Below are 25048 nucleotides of genomic sequence, written 5' to 3'. Positions count from 1 at the left end.
ATAGTCAGGTTGGATAACTAAGGTGCACTAAACTTGGGGGAGCAGGCATGGCATGTCACCCCAGGTGTGTGACAATTATTTTATATATATGTATATATATATTCCATCCACCATCCCTCCTTCACGGAGAACTGCGTTATTTTTATTGTCCATTGCGGAAAAAAAACACAAAAAAAGAAGAAATATCTATATATATATATATATATATATATATATATATATATATACACATATATATATCGGTGTATCGAGACTAGATGGTCAGTATGGATAAATAAGGTGCACTAAAATTGGGGGAGCAGGCAAGGCATGTCACCCCAGGTGTGTGACAAATATTTTATATATATGTATATATATTCCCTCCACCACCCCTCCTTTAAGGAGGACTGCTTAATTTTAAATGTCCATTGCGAAAAAAAAACAAAAAAAAAATCTATATATATACATATAAATGGGTGTATCGAGACTAGATGGTAAGTATGGACAACTAAGGTGCACTAAAACTGGGGGAGCAGGCAAGGCATGTCGCCCCAATTGTGTGACAATTACTTTATATATATGTATATATATAGTCCATCCACCATCCCTCCTTTACGGAGAACTGCGTTATTTTTATTGTCCATTGCGAAAAAAAAAAAGAAGAAATATCTATATATATATATATATACACATATATATATGGGTGTATCGAGACTAGATGGTCAGGTTGGATAACTAAGGTGCACTAAAATTGGGGGAGCAGGCAAGGCATGTCACCCCAGGTGTGTGACAATAATTTTATATATATGTATATATATATTCCATCCACCATCCCTCCTTCACGGAGAACTGCGTTATTTTTATTTTCCATTGCGAAAAAAAAAAACAAAAAAAAAATCTATATATATATACATATAAATGGGTGTATCGAGACTACATGGTCAGGTTGGATAACTAAGGTGCACTAAACTTGGGGGAGCAGGCATGGCATGTCACCCCAGGTGTGTGACAATTATTTTATATATATGTATATATATATTCCATCCACCATCCCTCCTTCACGGAGAACTGCGTTATTTTTATTGTCCATTGCAAAAAAAAACACAAAAAAAGAAGAAATATCTATATATATATATATATATATATATATATATATATATATATATATATATATATATATATATATATATATATATATATATATACACATATATATATGGGTGTATCGAGACTAGATGGTCAGGTTGGATAACTAAGGTGCACTAAAATTGGGGGAGCAGGCAAGGCATGTCACCCCAGGTGTGTGACAATTACTTTATATATATGTATATATATATTCCATCCACCATCCCTCCTTTACGGAGAACTGCGTTATTTTTATTGTCCATTGCGAAAAAAAACACAAAAAAGAAGAAATATCTATATATATATATATATATATATATATACACATATAAATATGGGTGTATCGAGACTAGATGGTCAGGTTGGATAACTAAGGTGCACTAAACTTGGGGGAGCAGGCATGGCATGTCACCCCAGGTGTGTGACAATTATTTTATATATATGTATATATATAGTCCATCCACCATCCCTCCTTTACGGAGAACTGCGTTATTTTTATTGTCCATTTCGAAAAAAAAAAAGAAGAAATATCTATATATATATATACACATATATATATGGGTGTATCGAGACTAGATGGTCAGGTTGGATAACTAAGGTGCACTAAAATTGGGGGAGCAGGCAAGGCATGTCACCCCAGGTGTGTGACAATAATTTTATATATATGTATATATATATTCCATCCACCATCCCTCCTTCACGGAGAACTGCGTTATTTTTATTTTCCATTGCGAAAAAAAAAAACAAAAAAAAAATCTATATATATATACATATAAATGGGTGTATCGAGACTAGATGGTCAGGTTGGATAACTAAGGTGCACTAAACTTGGGGGAGCAGGCATGGCATGTCACCCCAGGTGTGTGACAATTATTTTATATATATGTATATATATATTCCATCCACCATCCCTCCTTCACGGAGAACTGCGTTATTTTTATTGTCCATTGCGAAAAAAAAAAAAGAAGAAATATCTATATATATATATATATATACACATATATATATATGGGTGTATCGAGACTAGATGGTCAGGTTGGATAACTAAGGTGCACTAAACTTGGGGGAGCAGGCACGGCATGTCACCCCAGGTGTGTGAAAATTATTTGATATATATATGTATATATATATATTCCATCCACCATCCCTCCTTCACGGAGAACTACGTTATTTTTATTGTCCATTGCGAAAAAAAAAACAAAAAAGAAAAAATATCTATATATATATACACATATGTATATGGGTGTATCGAGACTAGATGGTCAGGTTGGATAACTAAGGTGCACTAAAATTGGGGGAGCAGGCAAGGCATGTCACCCCAGGTGTGTGACAATTATTTTATATATATGTATATATATATTCCATCCACCATCCCTCCTTCACGGAGAACTGCGTTATTTTTATTGTCCATTGCGAAAAAAAACACAAAAAAAGAAGAAAAATCTATATATATATATATATATATATATATATCTATATATATATATATACACATATATATATGGGTGTATCGAGACTAGATGGTCAGGTTGGATAACTAAGGTGCACTAAACTTGGGGGAGCAGGCATGGCATGTCACCCCAGGTGTGTGACAAATATTTTATATATATGTATATATATATTCCATCCACCATCCCTCCTTCACGGAGAACTGCGTTATTTTTATTGTCCATTGCGGAAAAAAAACACAAAAAAAGAAGAAATATCTATATATATATATATATATATATACACATATATATATCGGTGTATCGAGACTAGATGGTCAGTATGGATAACTAAGGTGCACTAAAATTGGGGGAGCAGGCAAGGCATGTCACCCCAGGTGTGTGACAAATATTTTATATATATGTATATATATTCCCTCCACCACCCCTCCTTTAAGGAGGACTGCTTAATTTTAAATGTCCATTGCGAAAAAAAAACAAAAAAAAAATCTATATATATACATATAAATGGGTGTATCGAGACTAGATGGTAAGTATGGACAACTAAGGTGCACTAAAACTGGGGGATCAGGCAAGGCATGTCGCCCCAATTGTGTGACAATTACTTTATATATATGTATATATATAGTCCATCCACCATCCCTCCTTTACGGAGAACTGCGTTATTTTTATTGTCCATTGCGAAAAAAAAAAGAAGAAATATCTATATATATATATATATACACATATATATATGGGTGTATCGAGACTAGATGGTCAGGTTGGATAACTAAGGTGCACTAAAATTGGGGGAGCAGGCAAGGCATGTCACCCCAGGTGTGTGACAATAATTTTATATATATGTATATATATATTCCATCCACCATCCCTCCTTCACGGAGAACTGCGTTATTTTTATTTTCCATTGCGAAAAAAAAAAACAAAAAAAAAATCTATATATATATACATATAAATGGGTGTATCGAGACTACATGGTCAGGTTGGATAACTAAGGTGCACTAAACTTGGGGGAGCAGGCATGGCATGTCACCCCAGGTGTGAGACAATTATTTTATATATATGTATATATATATTCCATCCACCATCCCTCCTTCACGGAGAACTGCGTTATTTTTATTGTCCATTGCAAAAAAAAACACAAAAAAAAGAAGAAATATCTATATATATATATATATATATATATATATATATATATATATATATATATATATATATATATATATATATATATACACATATATATATGGGTGTATCGAGACTAGATGGTCAGGTTGGATAACTAAGGTGCACTAAAATTGGGGGAGCAGGCAAGGCATGTCACCCCAGGTGTGTGACAATTATTTTATATATATGTATATATATATTCCATCCACCATCCCTCCTTCACGGAGAACTGCGTTATTTTTATTGTCGATTGCAAAAAAAAAACACAAAAAAAAGAAAAAATATCTATATATATATATATACACACATATATATATGGGTGTATCGAGACTAGATGGTCAGGTTGGATAACTAAGGTGCACTAAACTTGGCTCAGGGAGATATATGTCACCCCTGTTGCGTGACAATTATTTTTTTTTACATGCATATTCCCTCCACCACCCCTCCTCTACGGAGGACTACTTTATTTTAAATTTCCATTATGAAGAAAAAAAAACACAGAAACAAAGAAAAACAAAAAGAAAATAAAAATAATAAAAATAAATAAAAAGAAAAACAACTAGAGCCAATAACAATAGTAATAGCAATAACAAAAATGATAAGTACAGCTGCAGTTATGATAACAACAATAACAATAAATAGCAACATCAACCTCCATATAATAATTATTTTTTTTTACATGTATATTCCCTCCACCACCCCTCCTCTGCGGAGGACTGTTTTTTTTTCAAATCAAAAATGTTTTTTTCATTTTTTATCAAAAATGATAAGTACAGCTGCAGTTATGATAACAACAATAACAATAAATAGCAACATCAACCTTCATATAATACAAATTTACAACAACGTATTATCATCAAGGATGTGCCACTGTGGGTCAAGGACCAGGCAGGTTTTCCGGGTACTCTCCAAACCCCCCCCGGGACCACCCACCACACCCTCCAAGGGCCCAGAGAGGGAGAATAAAAGGGGCCCTCTTCAGGCCCCCATCTGCACCCCCGCTCAGTGTGTGTGTGTGTAAAGTATGTACATGTCGGTGTGTATGAATGTGTGTGTGAACAGAAGTGTATGCAATTCAAAACTGCGGTACATTAAAAGTGAGGAAGTGGTCAGGGTACGAGCTCCCCACCGCTGGCAGACGGCGGAATCCCATGCACCCCACCATATTCCCAAAAAAAAGATATAGGGGTGTATCGAGACTGTCATGTCCGGCTCGTCCGCTCCTCCTGTGTGCCACGCCCCCTGATTACCCACGTGTTTTCTCCCGATTGTACCCAGCTGTATCTAGTTCATTTGCTCAGTCCTGTGTATTTCAGTCCGTGTCTTACCTGAGTCCTTCGTCCGTCATTGATGTCAGTCAGTGTTCGTAGTTCCGTGTCCCCGATTAAACCCCGTACTTTGCCCCGATTTCTGCTTGTCTGCCTGTCCTTGCCCGCCTGCACGCACGATCGCCGCTCTGCCCGCGATCTCCCGTGACAGATCTGTCTCTCCGCTTTCCCAACCCTTTGTCAGCTCCTGTCCTACGTTCTGTCTCTTGCCATGTTTTGTGCTTCGGTCCTGTTCCCCGTCCTGCGTTGATTCTGTTCTTGTTTTTCAGGTCATGTTTTGCCTCGTCCCGTCCGTCGCCCCCTTCCTTGGCGCGCCCGGAGTAGCGCGCCTTTGGGGGGGGGTTCTGTCATGCCCGGCTCGTCCGCTCCTCCTGTGTGCCACGCCCCCTGATTACCCACATGTTTTCTCCCGATTGTACCCAGCTGTATCTAGTTCATTTGCTCAGTCCTGTGTATTTCAGTCCGTGTCTTACCTGAGTCCTTCGTCCGTCATTGATGTCAGTCAGTGTTCGTAGTTCCGTGTCCCCGATTAAACCCCGTACTTTGCCCCGATTTCTGCTTGTCTGCCTGTCCTTGCCCGCCTGCACGCACGATCGCTGCTCTGCCCGCGATCTCCCGTGACAGATCTGTCTCTCCGCTTTCCCAGCCCTTTGTCAGCTCCTGTCCTACGTTCTGTCTCTTGCCATGTTTTGTGCTTCGGTCCTGTTCCCCGTCCTGCGTTGATTCTGTTCTTGTTTTTCAGGTCCTGTTTTGCCTCGTCCCGTCCGTCGCCCCCTTCCTTGGCGCGCCCGGAGTAGCGCGCCTTTGGGGGGGGGTTCTGTCATGCCCAGCTCGTCCGCTCCTCCTGTGTGCCACGCCCCCTGATTACCCACGTGTTTTCTCCCGATTGTACCCAGCTGTATCTAGTTCATTTGCTCAGTCCTGTGTATTTCAGTCCGTGTCTTACCTGAGTCCTTCGTCCGTCATTGATGTCAGTCAGTGTTCGTAGTTCCGTGTCCCCAATTAAACCCCGTACTTTGCCCCGATTTCTGCTTGTCTGCCTGTCCTTGCCCGCCTGCACGCACGATCGCCGCTCTGCCCGCGATCTCCCGTGACAGATCTGTCTCTCCGCTTTCCCAGCCCTTTGTCAGCTCCTGTCCTACGTTCTGTCTCTTGCCATGTTTTGTGCTTCGGTCCTGTTCCCCGTCCTGCGTTGATTCTGTTCTTGTTTTTCAGGTCCTGTTTTGCCTCGTCCCGTCCGTCGCCCCCTTCCTTGGCGCGCCCGGAGTAGCGTGCCTTTGGGGGGGGGTTCTGTCATGCCCGGCTCGTCCGCTCCTCCTGTGTGCCACGCCCCCTGATTACCCACGTGTTTTCTCCCGATTGTACCCAGCTGTAACTAGTTCATTTGCTCAGTCCTGTGTATTTCAGTCCGTGATTTACCTGAGTCCTTCGTCCGTCATTGATGTCAGTCAGTGTTCGTAGTTTCGTGTCCCCGATTAAACCCCGTACTTTGCCCCGATTTCTGCTTGTCTGCCTGTCCTTGCCCGCCTGCACGCACGATCGCCGCTCTGCCCGCGATCTCCCGTGACAGATCTGTCTCTCCGCTTTGTCAGCTCCTGTCCTACGTTCTGTCTCTTGCCATGTTTTGTGCTTCGGTCCTGTTCCCCGTCCTGCGTTGATTCTGTTCTTGTTTTTCAGGTCCTGTTTTGCCTCGTCCCGTCCGTCGCCCCCTTCCTTGGCGCGCCCGGAGTAGCGTGCCTTTGGGGGGGGGGTTCTGTCATGCCCGGCTCGTCCGCTCCTCCTGTGTGCCACTCCCCCTGATTACCCACGTGTTTTCTCCCGATTGTACCCAGCTGTATCTAGTTCATTTGCTCAGTCCTGTGTATTTCAGTCCGTGTCTTACCTGAGTCCTTCGTCCGTCATTGATGTCAGTCAGTGTTCGTAGTTCCGTGTCCCCGATTAAACCCCGTACTTTGCCCCGATTTCTGCTTGTCTGCCTGTCCTTGCCCGCCTGCACGCACGATCGCCGCTCTGCCCGCGATCTCCCGTGACAGAGACTAGATGGTCAGTATGGATAACTAAGGAGCACTAAAATTGAGTGAGCAGGCAAGGTATGTCACCCTAGTTGTGAGACAATTATTTTATATATCTACATATATATTCCCTCCACCACCCCTCCTCTGCGGAGGACTGCTTTATTTTTAATTTCCATTTCAAACAAAAAAAAACACAAAAAATAAACAAAGAAAAACAACGTGTCTGCTATTGGTTGTGTATGTGTATCTACATGTGTGGGGTGTACAGGTAAGTGTGGATGCATACCTATATATGTATGTATTTATGCTTGTGTGTGAGTGTAGCGATTTGTCCATGGATGTGCTAATAGTTGATGTGGGGAGTAGCAGCGACACCCCCCCCATTCTGACCCCCCGGCATGCGACCACCAGTAGTGCTGAGGGGGAGCGGGAAGTAGAGGGGGGCCGTGAAAAGGGCCCACCCCACTTTCCAGGAAGCCGAACCCAGGGCCACAGAAGAAGGTAGGCACCCCCACCCAGCACAAGACCAAACCACAAAGCCGCCTTCGACGCACGTAGTGTCCCAAAGTACCCGGAATACCCGTCAGGACCCTGACCCACAGTGACACAACTCACGCACCAACCCAGCCCACCACCAGCAGAGGGGGTCAGACCCCTTCGGGACCACCCATAACACCCGACAAACTGCACAGGCTCAGGGAGATATATGTCACCCCTGTTGCGTGACAATTATTTTTTTTTACATGCATATTCCCTCCACCACCCCTCCTCTACGGAGGACTACTTTACATAAAATTTCCATTATGAAGAAAAAAAAACACAAAAACAAAGAAAAACAAAAAGAAAATAAAAATAATAAAAATAAATAAAAAGAAAAACAACTAGAGCCAATAACAATAGTAATAGCAATAACAAAAATGATAAGTACAGCTGCAGTTATGATAACAACAATAACAATAAATAGCAACACCAACCTCCATATAATAATTATTTTTTTTTACATGTATATTCCCTCCACCACCCCTCCTCTGCGGAGGACTGTTTTTTTTTTCAAATCAAAAATGTTTTTTTCATTTTTTATCAAAAATGATAAGTACAGCTGCAGTTATGATAACAACAATAACAATAAATAGCAACATCAACCTTCATATAATACAAATTTACAACAACGTATTATCATCAAGGATGTGCCACTGGGGGTCAAGGACCAGGCAGGTTTTCCGGGTACTCTCCAAACCCCCCCCCGGGACCACCCACCACACCCTCCAAGGGCCCAGAGAGGGAGAATAAAAGGGGCCCTCTTCAGGCCCCCATCTGCCCCCCCCGCTCAATGTGTGTGTGTGTAATGTATGTACATGTCGGTATGTATGAATGTGTGTGTGAACAGAAGTGTGTGCAATTCAAAACTGCGGTACATTAAAAGTGAGGAAGTGGTCAGGGTACGAGCTCCCCACCGCTGGCAGACGGCGGAATCCCATGCACCCCACCATTTTCCCAAAAATAAATATATATGGGTGTATCGAGACTGTCATGCCCGGCTGTCCGCTCCTCTTGTGTGCCACGCCCCCTGATTACCCACGTGTTTTCTCCCGATTGTACCCAGCTGTATCTAGTTCATTTGCTCAGTCCTGTGTATTTCAGTCCGTGTCTTACCTGAGTCCTTCGTCCGTCATTGATGTCAGTCAGTGTTCGTAGTTCCGTGTCCCCGATTAAACCCCGTACTTTGCCCCGATTTCTGCTTGTCTGCCTGTCCTTGCCCGCCTGCACGCACGATCGCCGCTCTGCCCGCGATCTCCCGTGACAGATCTGTCTCTCCGCTTTCCCAGCCCTTTGTCAGCTCCTGTCCTACGTTCTGTCTCTTGCCATGTTTTGTGCTTCGGTCCTGTTCCCCGTCCTGCGTTGATTCTGTTCTTGTTTTTCAGGTCCTGTTTTGCCTCGTCCCGTCCGTCACCCCCTTCCTTGGCGCGCCCGGAGTAGCGCGCCTTTGGGGGAGGGTTCTGTCATGCCCGGCTCGTCCGCTCCTCCTGTGTGCCACGCCCCCTGATTACCCACGTGTTTTCTCCCGATTGTACCCAGTTGTATCTAGTTCATTTGCTCAGTCCTGTGTATTTCAGTCCGTGATTTACCTGAGTCCTTCGTCCGTCATTGATGTCAGTCAGTGTTCGTAGTTCCGTGTCCCCGATTAAACCCCGTACTTTGCCCCGATTTCTGCTTGTCTGCCTGTCCTTGCCCGCCTGCACGCACGATCGCCGCTCTGCCCGCGATCTCCCGTGACAGATCTGTCTCTCCGCTTTCCCAGCCCTTTGTCAGCTCCTGTCCTACGTTCTGTCTCTTGCCATGTTTTGTGCTTCGGTCCTGTTCCCCGTCCTGCGTTGATTCTGTTCTTGTTTTTCAGGTCCTGTTTTGCCTCGTCCCGTCCGTCGCCCCCTTCCTTGGCGCGCCCGGAGTAGCGCGCCTTTGGGGGAGGGTTCTGTCATGCCCGGCTCGTCCGCTCCTCCTGTGTGCCACGCCCCCTGATTACCCACGTGTTTTCTCCCGATTGTACCCAGTTGTATCTAGTTCATTTGCTCAGTCCTGTGTATTTCAGTCCGTGATTTACCTGAGTCCTTCGTCCGTCATTGATGTCAGTCAGTGTTCGTAGTTCCGTGTCCCCGATTAAACCCCGTACTTTGCCCCGATTTCTGCTTGTCTGCCTGTCCTTGTCCGCCTGCACGCACGATCGCCGCTCTGCCCGCGATCTCCCGTGACAGATCTGTCTCTCCGCTTTGTCAGCTCCTGTCCTACGTTCTGTCTCTTGCCATGTTTTGTGCTTCGGTCCTGTTCCCCGTCCTGCGTTGATTCTGTTCTTGTTTTTCAGGTCCTGTTTTGCCTCGTCCCGTCCGTCACCCCCTTCCTTGGCGCGCCCGGAGTAGCGCGCCTTTGGGGGAGGGTTCTGTCATGCCCGGCTCGTCCGCTCCTCCTGTGTGCCACGCCCCCTGATTACCCACGTGTTTTCTCCCGATTGTACCCAGTTGTATCTAGTTCATTTGCTCAGTCCTGTGTATTTCAGTCCGTGATTTACCTGAGTCCTTCGTCCGTCATTGATGTCAGTCAGTGTTCGTAGTTCCGTGTCCCCGATTAAACCCCGTACTTTGCCCCGATTTCTGCTTGTCTGCCTGTCCTTGCCCGCCTGCACGCACGATCGCCGCTCTGCCCGCGATCTCCCGTGACAGATCTGTCTCTCCGCTTTCCCAGCCCTTTGTCAGCTCCTGTCCTACGTTCTGTCTCTTGCCATGTTTTGTGCTTCGGTCCTGTTCCCCGTCCTGCGTTGATTCTGTTCTTGTTTTTCAGGTCCTGTTTTGCCTCGTCCCGTCCGTCGCCCCCTTCCTTGGCGCGCCCGGAGTAGCGCGCCTTTGGGGGAGGGTTCTGTCATGCCCGGCTCGTCCGCTCCTCCTGTGTGCCACGCCCCCTGATTACCCACGTGTTTTCTCCCGATTGTACCCAGTTGTATCTAGTTCATTTGCTCAGTCCTGTGTATTTCAGTCCGTGATTTACCTGAGTCCTTCGTCCGTCATTGATGTCAGTCAGTGTTCGTAGTTCCGTGTCCCCGATTAAACCCCGTACTTTGCCCCGATTTCTGCTTGTCTGCCTGTCCTTGTCCGCCTGCACGCACGATCGCCGCTCTGCCCGCGATCTCCCGTGACAGATCTGTCTCTCCGCTTTGTCAGCTCCTGTCCTACGTTCTGTCTCTTGCCATGTTTTGTGCTTCGGTCCTGTTCCCCGTCCTGCGTTGATTCTGTTCTTGTTTTTCAGGTCCTGTTTTGCCTCGTCCCGTCCGTCACCCCCTTCCTTGGCGCGCCCGGAGTAGCGCGCCTTTGGGGGAGGGTTCTGTCATGCCCGGCTCGTCCGCTCCTCCTGTGTGCCACGCCCCCTGATTACCCACGTGTTTTCTCCCGATTGTACCCAGTTGTATCTAGTTCATTTGCTCAGTCCTGTGTATTTCAGTCCGTGATTTACCTGAGTCCTTCGTCCGTCATTGATGTCAGTCAGTGTTCGTAGTTCCGTGTCCCCGATTAAACCCCGTACTTTGCCCCGATTTCTGCTTGTCTGCCTGTCCTTGCCCGCCTGCACGCACGATCACCGCTCTGCCCGCGATCTCCCGTGACAGATCTGTCTCTCCGCTTTCCCAGCCCTTTGTCAGCTCCTGTCCTACGTTCTGTCTCTTGCCATGTTTTGTGCTTCGGTCCTGTTCCCCGTCCTGCGTTGATTCTGTTCTTGTTTTTCAGGTCCTGTTTTGCCTCGTCCCGTCCGTCGCCCCCTTCCTTGGCGCGCCCGGAGTAGCGCGCCTTTGGGGGAGGGTTCTGTCATGCCCGGCTCGTCCGCTCCTCCTGTGTGCCACGCCCCCTGATTACCCACGTGTTTTCTCCCGATTGTACCCAGTTGTATCTAGTTCATTTGCTCAGTCCTGTGTATTTCAGTCCGTGATTTACCTGAGTCCTTCGTCCGTCATTGATGTCAGTCAGTGTTCGTAGTTCCGTGTCCCCGATTAAACCCCGTACTTTGCCCCGATTTCTGCTTGTCTGCCTGTCCTTGTCCGCCTGCACGCACGATCGCCGCTCTGCCCGCGATCTCCCGTGACAGATCTGTCTCTCCGCTTTGTCAGCTCCTGTCCTACGTTCTGTCTCTTGCCATGTTTTGTGCTTCGGTCCTGTTCCCCGTCCTGCGTTGATTCTGTTCTTGTTTTTCAGGTCCTGTTTTGCCTCGTCCCGTCCGTCGCCCCATTCCTTGGCGCGCCCGGAGTAGCGCGCCTTTGGGGGGGGGTTCTGTCATGCCCGGCTCGTCCGCTCCTCCTGTGTGACACGCCCCCTGATTACCCACATGTTTTCTCCCGATTGTACCCAGCTGTATCTAGTTCATTTGCTCAGTCCTGTGTATTTCAGTCCGTGTCTTACCTGAGTCCTTCGTCCATCATTGATGTCAGTCAGTGTTCGTAGTTCCGTGTCCCCGATTAAACCCCGTACTTTGCCCCGATTTCTGCTTGTCTGCCTGTCCTTGCCCGCCTGCACGCACGATCGCCGCTCTGCCCGCGATCTCCCTTGACAGATCTGTCTCTCCGCTTTCCCAGCCCTTTGTCAGCTCCTGTCCTACGTTCTGTCTCTTGCCATGTTTTGTGCTTCGGTCCTGTTCCCCGTCCTGCGTTGATTCTGTTCTTGTTTTTCAGGTCCTGTTTTGCCTCGTCCCGTCCGTCGCCCCCTTCCTTGGCGCGCCCGGAGTAGCGCGCCTTTGGGGGGGGGGGGTTCTGTCATGCCCGGCTCGTCCGCTCCTCCTGTGTGCCACGCCCCCTGATTACCCACGTGTTTTCTCCCGATTGTACCCAGCTGTATCTAGTTCATTTGCTCAGTCCTGTGTATTTCAGTCCGTGTCTTACCTGAGTCCTTCGTCCGTCATTGATGTCAGTCAGTGTTCGTAGTTCCGTGTCCCCGATTAAACCCCGTACTTTGCCCCGATTTCTGCTTGTCTGCCTGTCCTTGCCCGCCTGCACGCACGATCGCCGCTCTGCCCGCGATCTCCCGTGACAGAGACTAGATGGTCAGTATGGATAACTAAGGAGCACTAAAATTCAGTTAGCAGGCAAGGTATGTCACCCTAGTTGTGAGACAATTATTTTATATATCTACATATATATTCCCTCCACCACCCCTCCTCTGCGGAGGACTGCTTTATTTTTAATTTCTATTTCAAACAAAAAAAAAAACACAAAAAATAAACAAAGAAAAACAACGTGTCTGCTATTGGTTGTGTATGTGTATCTACATGTGTGGGGTGTACAGGTAAGTGTGGATGCATACCTATATATGTATGTATTTATGCTTGTGTGTGAGTGTAGCGATTTGTCCATGGATGTGCTAATAGTTGATGTGGGGAGTAGCAGCGACACCCCCCCCATTCTGACCCCCCGGCATGCGACCACCAGTAGTGCTGAGGGGGAGCGGGAAGTAGAGGGGGGCCGTGAAAAGGGCCCACCCCACTTTCCAGGAAGCCGAACCCAGGGCCACAGAAGAAGGTAGGCACCCCCACCCAGCACAAGACCAAACCACAAAGCTGCCTTCGACGCACGTAGTGTCCCAAAGTACCCGGAATACCCGTCAGGACCCTGACCCACAGTGACACAACTCACGCACCAACCCAGCCCACCACCAGCAGAGGGGGTCAGACCCCTTCGGGACCACCCATAACACCCGACAAACTGCGCAGGCTCAGGGAGATATATGTCACCCCTGTTGCGTGACAATTATTTTTTTTTACATGCATATTCCCTCCACCACCCCTCCTCTGCGGAGGACTACTTTATTTTAAATTTCCATTATGAAGAAAAAAAACACAAAAACAAAGAAAAACAAAAAGAAAATAAAAATAATAAAAATAAAAAAAAGAAAAACAACTAGAGCCAATAACAATAGTAATAGCAATAACAAAAATGATAAGTACAGCAGCAGTTATGATAACAACAATAACAATAAATAGCAACATCAACCTTCATATAATAATATTTTTTTTTACATGTATATTCCCTCCACCACCCCTCCTCTGCGGAGGACTGTTTTTTTTTTCAAATCAAAAATGTTTTTTTCATTTTTTATCAAAAATGATAAGTACAGCTGCAGTTATGATAACAACAATAACAATAAATAGCAACATCAACCTTCATATAATAATATTTTTTTTACATGTATATTCCCTCCACCACCCCTCCTCTGCGGAGGACTGTTTTTTTTTTCAAATCAAAAATGTTTTTTTCATTTTTTATCAAAAATGATAAGTACAGCTGCAGTTATGATAACAACAATAACAATAAATAGCAACATCAACCTCCATATAATAATTATTTTTTTTTACATGTATATTCCCTCCACCACCCCTCCTCTGCGGAGGACTGTTTTTTTTTTCATGTCCATTGCGTAAAAAAAACAAAAAATTAAGAAAAACAAAAAGAAAATAAAAATAATAAAAATAAATAAAAAGAAAAACTAGAGCCAATAACAAAATTAATAGCAATAACAAAAATGATAAGTACAGCTGCAGCTGTGATAACAACAATAACAATAAATAGCAACATCAACCACCACATAATACAAATTTACAACAACGTATTATCATCAAGGATGTGCCACTGTGGGTCAAGGACCAGGCAGGTTTTCCGGGTACTCTCCAAACCCCCCCCGGGACCACCCACCACACCCTCCAAGGGCCCAGAGAGGGAGAATAAAAGGGGCCCTCTTCAGGCCCCCATCTGCCCCCCCGCTCAATGTGTGTGTGTGTAATGTATGTACATGTCGGTGTGTATGAATGTGTGTGTGAACAGAAGTGTGTGCAATTCAAAACTGCGGTACATTAAAAGTGAGGGAGTGGTCAGGGTACGAGCTCCCCACCGCTGGCAGACGGCGGAATCCCATGCACCCCACCATATTCCCAAAAAAATATATATATGGGTGTATCGAGACTGTCATGCCCGGCTCGTCCGCTCCTCCTGTGTGCCACGCCCCCTGATTACCCACGTGTTTTCTCCCGATTGTACCCAGCTGTATCTAGTTCATTTGCTCAGTCCTGTGTATTTCAGTCCGTGTCTTACCTGAGTCCTTCGTCCGTCATTGATGTCAGTCAGTGTTCGTAGTTCCGTGTCCCCGATTAAACCCCGTACTTTGCCCCGATTTCTGCTTGTCTGCCTGTCCTTGCCCGCCTGCACGCACGATCGCCGCTCTGCCCGCGATCTCCCGTGACAGATCTGTCTCTCCGCTTTCCCAGCCCTTTGTCAGCTCCTGTCCTACGTTCTGTCTCTTGCCATGTTTTGTGCTTCGGTCCTGTTCCCCGTCCTGCGTTGATTCTGTTCTTGTTTTTCAGGTCCTGTTTTGCCTCGTCCCGTCCGTCGCCCCCTTCCTTGGCGCGCCCGGAGTAGCGCGCCTTTGGGGGGGGGTTCTGTCATGCCCGGCTCGTCCGCTCCTCCTGTGTGCCACGCCCCCTGATTACCCACGTGTTTTCTCCCAATTGTACCCAGCTGTATCTAGTTCATTTGCTCAGTCCTGTGTATTTCAGTCCGTGTCTTACCTGAGTCCTTCGTCCGTCATTGATGTCAGTCAGTGTTCGTAGTTCCGTGTCCCCGATTAAACCCCGTACTTTGCCCCGATTTCTGCTTGTCTGCCTGTCCTTGCCCGCCTGCACGCACGATCGCCGCTCTGCCCGCGATCTCCCGTGACAGAGACTAGATGGTCAGTATGGATAACTAAGGAGCACTAAAATTGAGTGAGCAGGCAAGGTATGTCACCCTAGTTGTGAGACAATTATTTTATATATCTACATATATATTCCCTCCACCACCCCTCCTCTGCGGAGGACTGCTTTATTTTTAATTTCCATTTCAAACAAAAAAAAACACAAAAAATAAACAAAGAAAAACAACGTGTCTGCTATTGGTTGTGTATGTGTATCTACATGTGTGGGGTGTACAGGTAAGTGTGGATGCATACCTATATATGTATGTATTTATGCTTGTGTGTGAATGTAGCGATTTGTCCATGGATGTGCTAATAGTTGATGTGGGGAGTAGCAGCGACACCCCCCCCATTCTGACCCCCCGGCATGCGACCACCAGTAGTGCTGAGGGGGAGCGGGAAGTAGAGGGGGGCCGTGAAAAGGGCCCACCCCACTTTCCAGGAAGCCGAACCCAGGGCCACAGAAGAAGGTAGGCACCCCCACCCAGCACAAGACCAAACCACAAAGCTGCCTTCGACGCACGTAGTGTCCCAAAGTACCCGGAATACCCGTCAGGACCCTGACCCACAGTGACACAACTCACGCACCAACCCAGCCCACCACCAGCAGAGGGGGTCAGACCCCTTCGGGACCACCCATAACACCCGACAAACTGCGCAGGCTCAGGGAGATATATGTCACCCCTGTTGCGTGACAATTATTTTTTTTTACATGCATATTCCCTCCACCACCCCTCCTCTGCGGAGGACTACTTTATTTTAAATTTCCATTATGAAGAAAAAAAACACAAAAACAAAGAAAAACAAAAAGAAAATAAAAATAATAAAAATAAAAAAAAGAAAAACAACTAGAGCCAATAACAATAGTAATAGCAATAACAAAAATGATAAGTACAGCAGCAGTTATGATAACAACAATAACAATAAATAGCAACATCAACCTTCATATAATAATATTTTTTTTTACATGTATATTCCCTCCACCACCCCTCCTCTGCGGAGGACTGTTTTTTTTTTCAAATCAAAAATGTTTTTTTCATTTTTTATCAAAAATGATAAGTACAGCTGCAGTTATGATAACAACAATAACAATAAATAGCAACATCAACCTTCATATAATAATATTTTTTTTACATGTATATTCCCTCCACCACCCCTCCTCTGCGGAGGACTGTTTTTTTTTTCAAATCAAAAATGTTTTTTTCATTTTTTATCAAAAATGATAAGTACAGCTGCAGTTATGATAACAACAATAACAATAAATAGCAACATCAACCTCCATATAATAATTATTTTTTTTTACATGTATATTCCCTCCACCACCCCTCCTCTGCGGAGGACTGTTTTTTTTTTCATGTCCATTGCGTAAAAAAAACAAAAAATTAAGAAAAACAAAAAGAAAATAAAAATAATAAAAATAAATAAAAAGAAAAACTAGAGCCAATAACAAAATTAATAGCAATAACAAAAATGATAAGTACAGCTGCAGCTGTGATAACAACAATAACAATAAATAGCAACATCAACCACCACATAATACAAATTTACAACAACGTATTATCATCAAGGATGTGCCACTGTGGGTCAAGGACCAGGCAGGTTTTCCGGGTACTCTCCAAACCCCCCCCGGGACCACCCACCACACCCTCCAAGGGCCCAGAGAGGGAGAATAAAAGGGGCCCTCTTCAGGCCCCCATCTGCCCCCCCGCTCAATGTGTGTGTGTGTAATGTATGTACATGTCGGTGTGTATGAATGTGTGTGTGAACAGAAGTGTGTGCAATTCAAAACTGCGGTACATTAAAAGTGAGGGAGTGGTCAGGGTACGAGCTCCCCACCGCTGGCAGACGGCGGAATCCCATGCACCCCACCATATTCCCAAAAAAATATATATATGGGTGTATCGAGACTGTCATGCCCGGCTCGTCCGCTCCTCCTGTGTGCCACGCCCCCTGATTACCCACGTGTTTTCTCCCGATTGTACCCAGCTGTATCTAGTTCATTTGCTCAGTCCTGTGTATTTCAGTCCGTGTCTTACCTGAGTCCTTCGTCCGTCATTGATGTCAGTCAGTGTTCGTAGTTCCGTGTCCCCGATTAAACCCCGTACTTTGCCCCGATTTCTGCTTGTCTGCCTGTCCTTGCCCGCCTGCACGCACGATCGCCGCTCTGCCCGCGATCTCCCGTGACAGATCTGTCTCTCCGCTTTCCCAGCCCTTTGTCAGCTCCTGTCCTACGTTCTGTCTCTTGCCATGTTTTGTGCTTCGGTCCTGTTCCCCGTCCTGCGTTGATTCTGTTCTTGTTTTTCAGGTCCTGTTTTGCCTCGTCCCGTCCGTCGCCCCCTTCCTTGGCGCGCCCGGAGTAGCGCGCCTTTGGGGGGGGGTTCTGTCATGCCCGGCTCGTCCGCTCCTCCTGTGTGCCACGCCCCCTGATTACCCACGTGTTTTCTCCCAATTGTACCCAGCTGTATCTAGTTCATTTGCTCAGTCCTGTGTATTTCAGTCCGTGTCTTACCTGAGTCCTTCGTCCGTCATTGATGTCAGTCAGTGTTCGTAGTTCCGTGTCCCCGATTAAACCCCGTACTTTGCCCCGATTTCTGCTTGTCTGCCTGTCCTTGCCCGCCTGCACGCACGATCGCCGCTCTGCCCGCGATCTCCCGTGACAGAGACTAGATGGTCAGTATGGATAACTAAGGAGCACTAAAATTGAGTGAGCAGGCAAGGTATGTCACCCTAGTTGTGAGACAATTATTTTATATATCTACATATATATTCCCTCCACCACCCCTCCTCTGCGGAGGACTGCTTTATTTTTAATTTCCATTTCAAACAAAAAAAAACACAAAAAATAAACAAAGAAAAACAACGTGTCTGCTATTGGTTGTGTATGTGTATCTACATGTGTGGGGTGTACAGGTAAGTGTGGATGCATACCTATATATGTATGTATTTATGCTTGTGTGTGAATGTAGCGATTTGTCCATGGATGTGCTAATAGTTGATGTGGGGAGTAGCAGCGACACCCCCCCCATTCTGACCCCCCGGCATGCGACCACCAGTAGTGCTGAGGGGGAGCGGGAAGTAGAGGGGGGCCGTGAAAAGGGCCCACCCCACTTTCCAGGAAGCCGAACCCAGGGCCACAGAAGAAGGTTGGCACCCCCACCCAGCACAAGACCAAACCACAAAGCCGCCTTCGACGCACGTAGTGTCCCAAAGTACCCGGAATACCCGTCAGGACCCTGACCCACAGTGACACAACTCACGCACCAACCCAGCCCACCACCAGCAGAGGGGGTCAGACCCCTTCGGGACCACCCATAACACCCGACAAACTGCGCAGGCTCAGGGAGATATATGTCACCCCTGTTGCGTGACAATTATTTTTTTTTACATGCATATTCCCTCCACCACCCCTCCTCTGCGGAGGACTACTTTATTTTAAATTTCCATTATGAAGAAAAAAAACACAAAAACAAAGAAAAACAAAAAGAAAATAAAAATAATAAAAATAAAAAAAAGAAAAACAACTAGAGCCAATAACAATAGTAATAGCAATAACAAAAATGATAAGTACAGCAGCAGTTATGATAACAACAATAACAATAAATAGCAACATCAACCTTCATATAATAATATTTTTTTTTACATGTATATTCCCTCCACCACCCCTCCTCTGCGGAGGACTGTTTTTTTTTTCAAATCAAAAATGTTTTTTTCATTTTTTATCAAAAATGATAAGTACAGCTGCAGTTATGATAACAACAATAACAATAAATAGCAACATCAACCTTCATATAATAATATTTTTTTTTACATGTATATTCCCTCCACCACCCCTCCTCTGCGGAGGACTGTTTTTTTTTTCAAATCAAAAATGTTTTTTTCATTTTTTATCAAAAATGATAAGTACAGCTGCAGTTATGATAACAACAATAACAATAAATAGCAACATCAACCTCCATATAATAATTATTTTTTTTTACATGTATATTCCCTCCACCACCCCTCCTCTGCGGAGGACTGTTTTTTTTTTCATGTCCATTGCGTAAAAAAAACAAAAAATTAAGAAAAACAAAAAGAAAATAAAAATAATAAAAATAAATAAAAAGAAAAACTAGAGCCAATAACAAAATTAATAGCAATAACAAAAATGATAAGTACAGCTGCAGCTGTGATAACAACAATAACAATAAATAGCAACATCAACCACCACATAATACAAATTTACAACAACGTATTATCATCAAGGATGTGCCACTGTGGGTCAAGGACCAGGCAGGTTTTCCGGGTACTCTCCAAACCCCCCCCGGGACCACCCACCACACCCTCCAAGGGCCCAGAGAGGGAGAATAAAAGGGGCCCTCTTCAGGCCCCCATCTGCCCCCCCGCTCAATGTGTGTGTGTGTAATGTATGTACATGTCGGTGTGTATGAATGTGTGTGTGAACAGAAGTGTGTGCAATTCAAAACTGCGGTACATTAAAAGTGAGGGAGTGGTCAGGGTACGAGCTCCCCACCGCTGGCAGACGGCGCAATCCCGTGCACCCCACCATATTCCCAAAAAAATATATATATGGGTGTATCGAGACTGTCATGCCCGGCTCGTCCGCTCCTCCTGTGTGCCACGCCCCCTGATTACCCACGTGTTTTCTCCCGATTGTACCCAGCTGTATCTAGTTCATTTGCTCAGTCCTGTGTATTTCAGTCCGTGTCTTACCTGAGTCCTTCGTCCGTCATTGATGTCAGTCAGTGTTCGTAGTTCCGTGTCCCCGATTAAACCCCGTACTTTGCCCCGATTTCTGCTTGTCTGCCTGTCCTTGCCCGCCTGCACGCACGATCGCTGCTCTGCCCGCGATCTCCCGTGACAGATCTGTCTCTCCGCTTTCCCAGCCCTTTGTCAGCTCCTGTCCTACGTTCTGTCTCTTGCCATGTTTTGTGCTTCGGTCCTGTTCCCCGTCCTGCGTTGATTCTGTTCTTGTTTTTCAGGTCCTGTTTTGCCTCGTCCCGTCCGTCGCCCCCTTCCTTGGCGCGCCCGGAGTAGCGCGCCTTTGGGGGGGGGTTCTGTCATGCCCGGCTCGTCCGCTCCTCCTGTGTGCCACGCCCCCTGATTACCCACGTGTTTTCTCCCAATTGTACCCAGCTGTATCTAGTTCATTTGCTCAGTCCTGTGTATTTCAGTCCGTGTCTTACCTGAGTCCTTCGTCCGTCATTGATGTCAGTCAGTGTTCGTAGTTCCGTGTCCCCGATTAAACCCCGTACTTTGCCCCGATTTCTGCTTGTCTGCCTGTCCTTGCCCGCCTGCACGCACGATCGCCGCTCTGCCCGCGATCTCCCGTGACAGAGACTAGATGGTCAGTATGGATAACTAAGGAGCACTAAAATTGAGTGAGCAGGCAAGGTATGTCACCCTAGTTGTGAGACAATTATTTTATATATCTACATATATATTCCCTCCACCACCCCTCCTCTGCGGAGGACTGCTTTATTTTTAATTTCCATTTCAAACAAAAAAAAACACAAAAAATAAACAAAGAAAAACAACGTGTCTGCTATTGGTTGTGTATGTGTATCTACATGTGTGGGGTGTACAGGTAAGTGTGGATGCATACCTATATATGTATGTATTTATGCTTGTGTGTGAATGTAGCGATTTGTCCATGGATGTGCTAATAGTTGATGTGGGGAGTAGCAGCGACACCCCCCCCATTCTGACCCCCCGGCATGCGACCACCAGTAGTGCTGAGGGGGAGCGGGAAGTAGAGGGGGGCCGTGAAAAGGGCCCACCCCACTTTCCAGGAAGCCGAACCCAGGGCCACAGAAGAAGGTTGGCACCCCCACCCAGCACAAGACCAAACCACAAAGCCGCCTTCGACGCACGTAGTGTCCCAAAGTACCCGGAATACCCGTCAGGACCCTGACCCACAGTGACACAACTCACGCACCAACCCAGCCCACCACCAGCAGAGGGGGTCAGACCCCTTCGGGACCACCCATAACACCCGACAAACTGCGCAGGCTCAGGGAGATATATGTCACCCCTGTTGCGTGACAATTATTTTTTTTTACATGCATATTCCCTCCACCACCCCTCCTCTGCGGAGGACTACTTTATTTTAAATTTCCATTATGAAGAAAAAAAACACAAAAATAAAGAAAAACAAAAAGAAAATAAAAATAATAAAAAGAAAAAAAAGAAAAACAACTAGAGCCAATAACAATAGTAATAGCAATAACAAAAATGATAAGTACAGCAGCAGTTATGATAACAACAATAACAATAAATAGCAACATCAACCTCCATATAATAATTATTTTTTTTACATGTATATTCCCTCCACCACCCCTCCTCTGCGGAGGACTGTTTTTTTTTTCAAATCAAAAATGTTTTTTTCATTTTTTATCAAAAATGATAAGTACAGCTGCAGTTATGATAACAACAATAACAATAAATAGCAACATCAACCTCCATATAATAATTATTTTTTTTTACATGTACATTCCCTCCACCACCCCTCCTCTGCGGAGGACTGTTTTTTTTTTTTCATGTCCATTGCGAAAAAAAAAAACGAAAAATTAAGAAAAACAAAAAGAAAATAAAAATAATAAAAATAAATAAAAAGAAAAACAACTAGAGCCAATAACAAAAGTAATAGCAATAACAAAAATGATAAGTACAGCTGCAGCTGTGATAACAACAATAACAATAAATAGCAACATCAACCACCACATAATACAAATTTACACAAATTTGTGAGGTACAGTCTTTCTACATGTCATTGTAGTATTTAAATATGGATGAGGGAATTTGTTTTGTTTTTCAAATCTTACTAGCCTCTTGTCTTTTCGGTCTGAAAGAGATCATTTAGTTTTATGGAACCAATTATGGCAAACTCTCTCTTCAGTCAGAGGTACATGAGTCACATTTGTGAGAGCAGAAATTAATCTAAAGTAGAACAACGTGGGATTATAAAATGGTGCAAATCCTGGAGATGTGAGGCTTGATTAGCGAAACATTAGCATAGGTCAGGTCGACCCGCTCATCACTACTGCCCAAATAATTGCTAATGGGTGTCTAGCTATGTTATGCATGATTCTCCTTATTTATAATTAGCTATATATTATTTTTGAGCAGAAGTTAATCCATCTAAGTAGAACAATGTGAAACGGATAAGATGGTGAAAATTTAAGGCTATAGTGCTGTAAAGTAATGTAAAATGTACTTATTACTGTATTTATTGTCAGCAATGTCTTACGCTTGGTTATTTATCAATTCACGTTCTATATGGGGTCTGTAGATGGTTCGCTATTATCTGTGGTCGGTTTTGGAATGTATCACCTGCTGAAATGTGGGGGTGGGGTTACTGTATATACTGTATACTATGTAAGCATATATATGTCTAGTCCAAATGTCATTTTAACATTATATTATTAATATTATGAATAAAGGTATATTGTGTGTATAATTTGAATGCAACCATTCAAACAAAGACCAATCTGAATACAGACCAAGTCCTGATAATATACATCTCATTATATACAAAGCGTGTGTATGTGCTTATATATTATAATAATAATAATCAATACTTTATTAATCCCCGTGGGTGAATTGTCTTTACACCTCCCTCATTGTGCTCTGTTTTGTGGAGTAAGTTGTCCGTGAAGGGCAGCCACCTGTTGAGGTGCCCAGGGAGCTGGGGGTTAGGGGCCTGGGGGCAAAGGCCCACCCATATGCTGAGGCTGGGTTTGGACCAGTGACCTTGTGATTTTCACCATCTTATACTTTCACATACATACATACATACATATACACACACACACACACACACACGGTGTATCAGGACTAGATGGTCAGTATGGAGAACTAAGGTGCATTAAACATGGGTGAGCAGGCAAGGCAGTGTTTCCCCTCGGGGGCGGGGGGGCAGACGGACACCTACAGGATTCATGGTGTTCATGTGTTTCTTTTAACTACAGCAGTCAATATAAAAAATATAAATAGAAAATATATAAATATTTTAAAAAGCAGCTTTTCAGGTGCTTGGTGCGACATATTTTCCGACTCGCGCTCTCTGTCCGCTGGTGGGAGTGTGCTCACCTGTGTGTGCGCACATAGGGGCAGAGCTCCGCCATGCATGACAGAGAGCAGAGGAGGCCTGTAAACGCCCGACCGTGTAGAGACAAAAATGTCAAGCTGCTGTGTAAATAACATAAATAACATAAGGCTATTTAGTTTGCTTAATAAAAGGACAATGTATAGTCCTGTTCTATAGAAAAGGTAATGTGTTGTGATTTGGCGCTATATAGAGAATATCTATATATATATAGATATAGAGAATTAAATAAAATTAACTTAACCTTCAAGAGGGGGCGGGAGGTGCCGCTGGGGGGGGGGGGTAATATAATGGTAGGGGAAACACTGCAAGGCATGTCACCCCACCGCTGGCAGACGGCTGGCAGACGGTATGCTTGGGATGTATTTAAATATTTTTAACATATATTCCCTCCACCACCCCCCCTCTGCGGAGGACTGCTTTATTTTTATTTCCATTGCAAAAAAAATAAATAAATGGCTATAAGAAGCGTTTGTAAGCTGTGATATCTGCCAGAGGAGGTGTTACTAAGTACTGATTATGTAGGGTGGCCAAACTTTTGCAGAGTGCTAGAATAATGTTTTTATTTTTGTTCAATTTATGGCATAAAATGCAACTATGCATCAATGTTTGCTGAAAATACTGTATTTTGTTCCATTTCCTAGAGAGACTGTGTTAACATCTTTTCAATTGTAAAATCAGTTATTTGTCAAAGGGTGGCCAAACTTTTGCATAAGACTTGGACTTGGTCTGTATTCAAATTAGTCTCGGTTTGAACGGTTGCGTTCAAATTGTCAAGGAGCATCATACAGCACGATTAATCTGCATTCATTTTTTAACTTTTTTCTATATTAATCATGAAACATAACACTAAAAAAATCTTTTTAGACCAGAAAGACAAGACTACTAAGACCTGAAAAACAAAACAAATTCCCTCATCCATATTTAAATACTACAATGACAATGTGCCCCACAAACAAAATAACAAAGGAAATTCAGAGAAAATTCAGTACTACTGTTGCAAAGAATGTTACACCCCAAGAAAACAGATCAACAGTTCTACAAACAATTTGTAGGTGCTTCTAAAAGCAGTTACTGGGAGATGATATAGAGCTATACATTCCTCAAGAACCAAATTCAGAATACTTTCCAGTTCTAATTATGCCACACAGAGCTCAAAAAGCCAGTTAAGTGGATTCAGTCAAGACAATTAGTAGAATCGGCTGGTTTAGTACCATGCTGGGAGAAAATTAACTTCAATTATGACTTTGACTAACTTTTACCTCAAAAATGAATAGGAAAGTATGTCTGGAATGTTTGGATTCATTTGGAATGCTTTTAATACCACCATAGAGCATTAGTGAAAATACTTTTAAAAGGTTATAACATCATTTTCAAAATGGAAAGCTTTTAAAATGGAACAGCAATTCAGGCAAATCTTTTTGGCAACTTTGTGCTGGCTAGTGAATGGCACTTGTGTCCAAATGCAGTAAAGTCAAACAGATATTTCATGGTTTAAATGTCAAAACAGATTACATTCTATTGCTAATCACCTTTGTACTGTTTTGGAGGAATAGACTTAAACACTTAACAAGATACGGAATGCAAGTTTGAATGTCAGTTCTTATATATAGCTCCTCTGTGCTGTGCTTATCTTTAA

At 44.5% G+C, this 25048-nt stretch overlaps 3 long non-coding RNA genes across 10 annotated transcripts in view; 1 reads left to right on the top strand and 2 right to left on the bottom strand.

Annotated features, from left to right (window-relative positions):
- Window positions 1-21740, bottom strand: part of LOC125745366 (uncharacterized) — a 64996-nt gene extending 43256 nt beyond the window's left edge. Inside the window, exon 1 of one of the 3 annotated variants that reach the window (XR_007398651.1) lies at window positions 16582-21740. This is a non-coding gene — a long non-coding RNA (uncharacterized LOC125745366). Of the gene's footprint in view, window positions 1-13908; window positions 16395-16581 lie in introns of those variants that run through there. The other 2 variants (XR_007398653.1, XR_007398652.1) reach the window with 2 other exon arrangements.
- The window catches only part of LOC125745365 (uncharacterized), a 175462-nt gene that overhangs the window by 80304 nt on the left and 70110 nt on the right, over window positions 1-25048 (top strand). For all 6 annotated transcript variants that reach the window (XR_007398648.1, XR_007398650.1, XR_007398647.1 and 3 more), the window contains one exon: window positions 3837-3878. This is a non-coding gene — a long non-coding RNA (uncharacterized LOC125745365). The remainder of the gene's footprint in view (window positions 1-3836; window positions 3879-25048) is intronic.
- Window positions 3935-6456, bottom strand: LOC125745367 (uncharacterized). The gene is made up of 2 exons (XR_007398654.1): window positions 5991-6456; window positions 3935-5888 (listed from the first exon to the last, which is right to left on the bottom strand). It is a non-coding gene; the product is annotated as an uncharacterized LOC125745367 (long non-coding RNA).

Source organism: Brienomyrus brachyistius, chromosome 6 (genome assembly GCF_023856365.1).
Source record: "Brienomyrus brachyistius isolate T26 chromosome 6, BBRACH_0.4, whole genome shotgun sequence".
Taxonomy (NCBI): domain Eukaryota; kingdom Metazoa; phylum Chordata; class Actinopteri; order Osteoglossiformes; family Mormyridae; genus Brienomyrus; species Brienomyrus brachyistius.
Note: the sequence above shows the minus strand (reverse complement) of the source record. Positions and strands in the feature narration are given on the sequence as shown.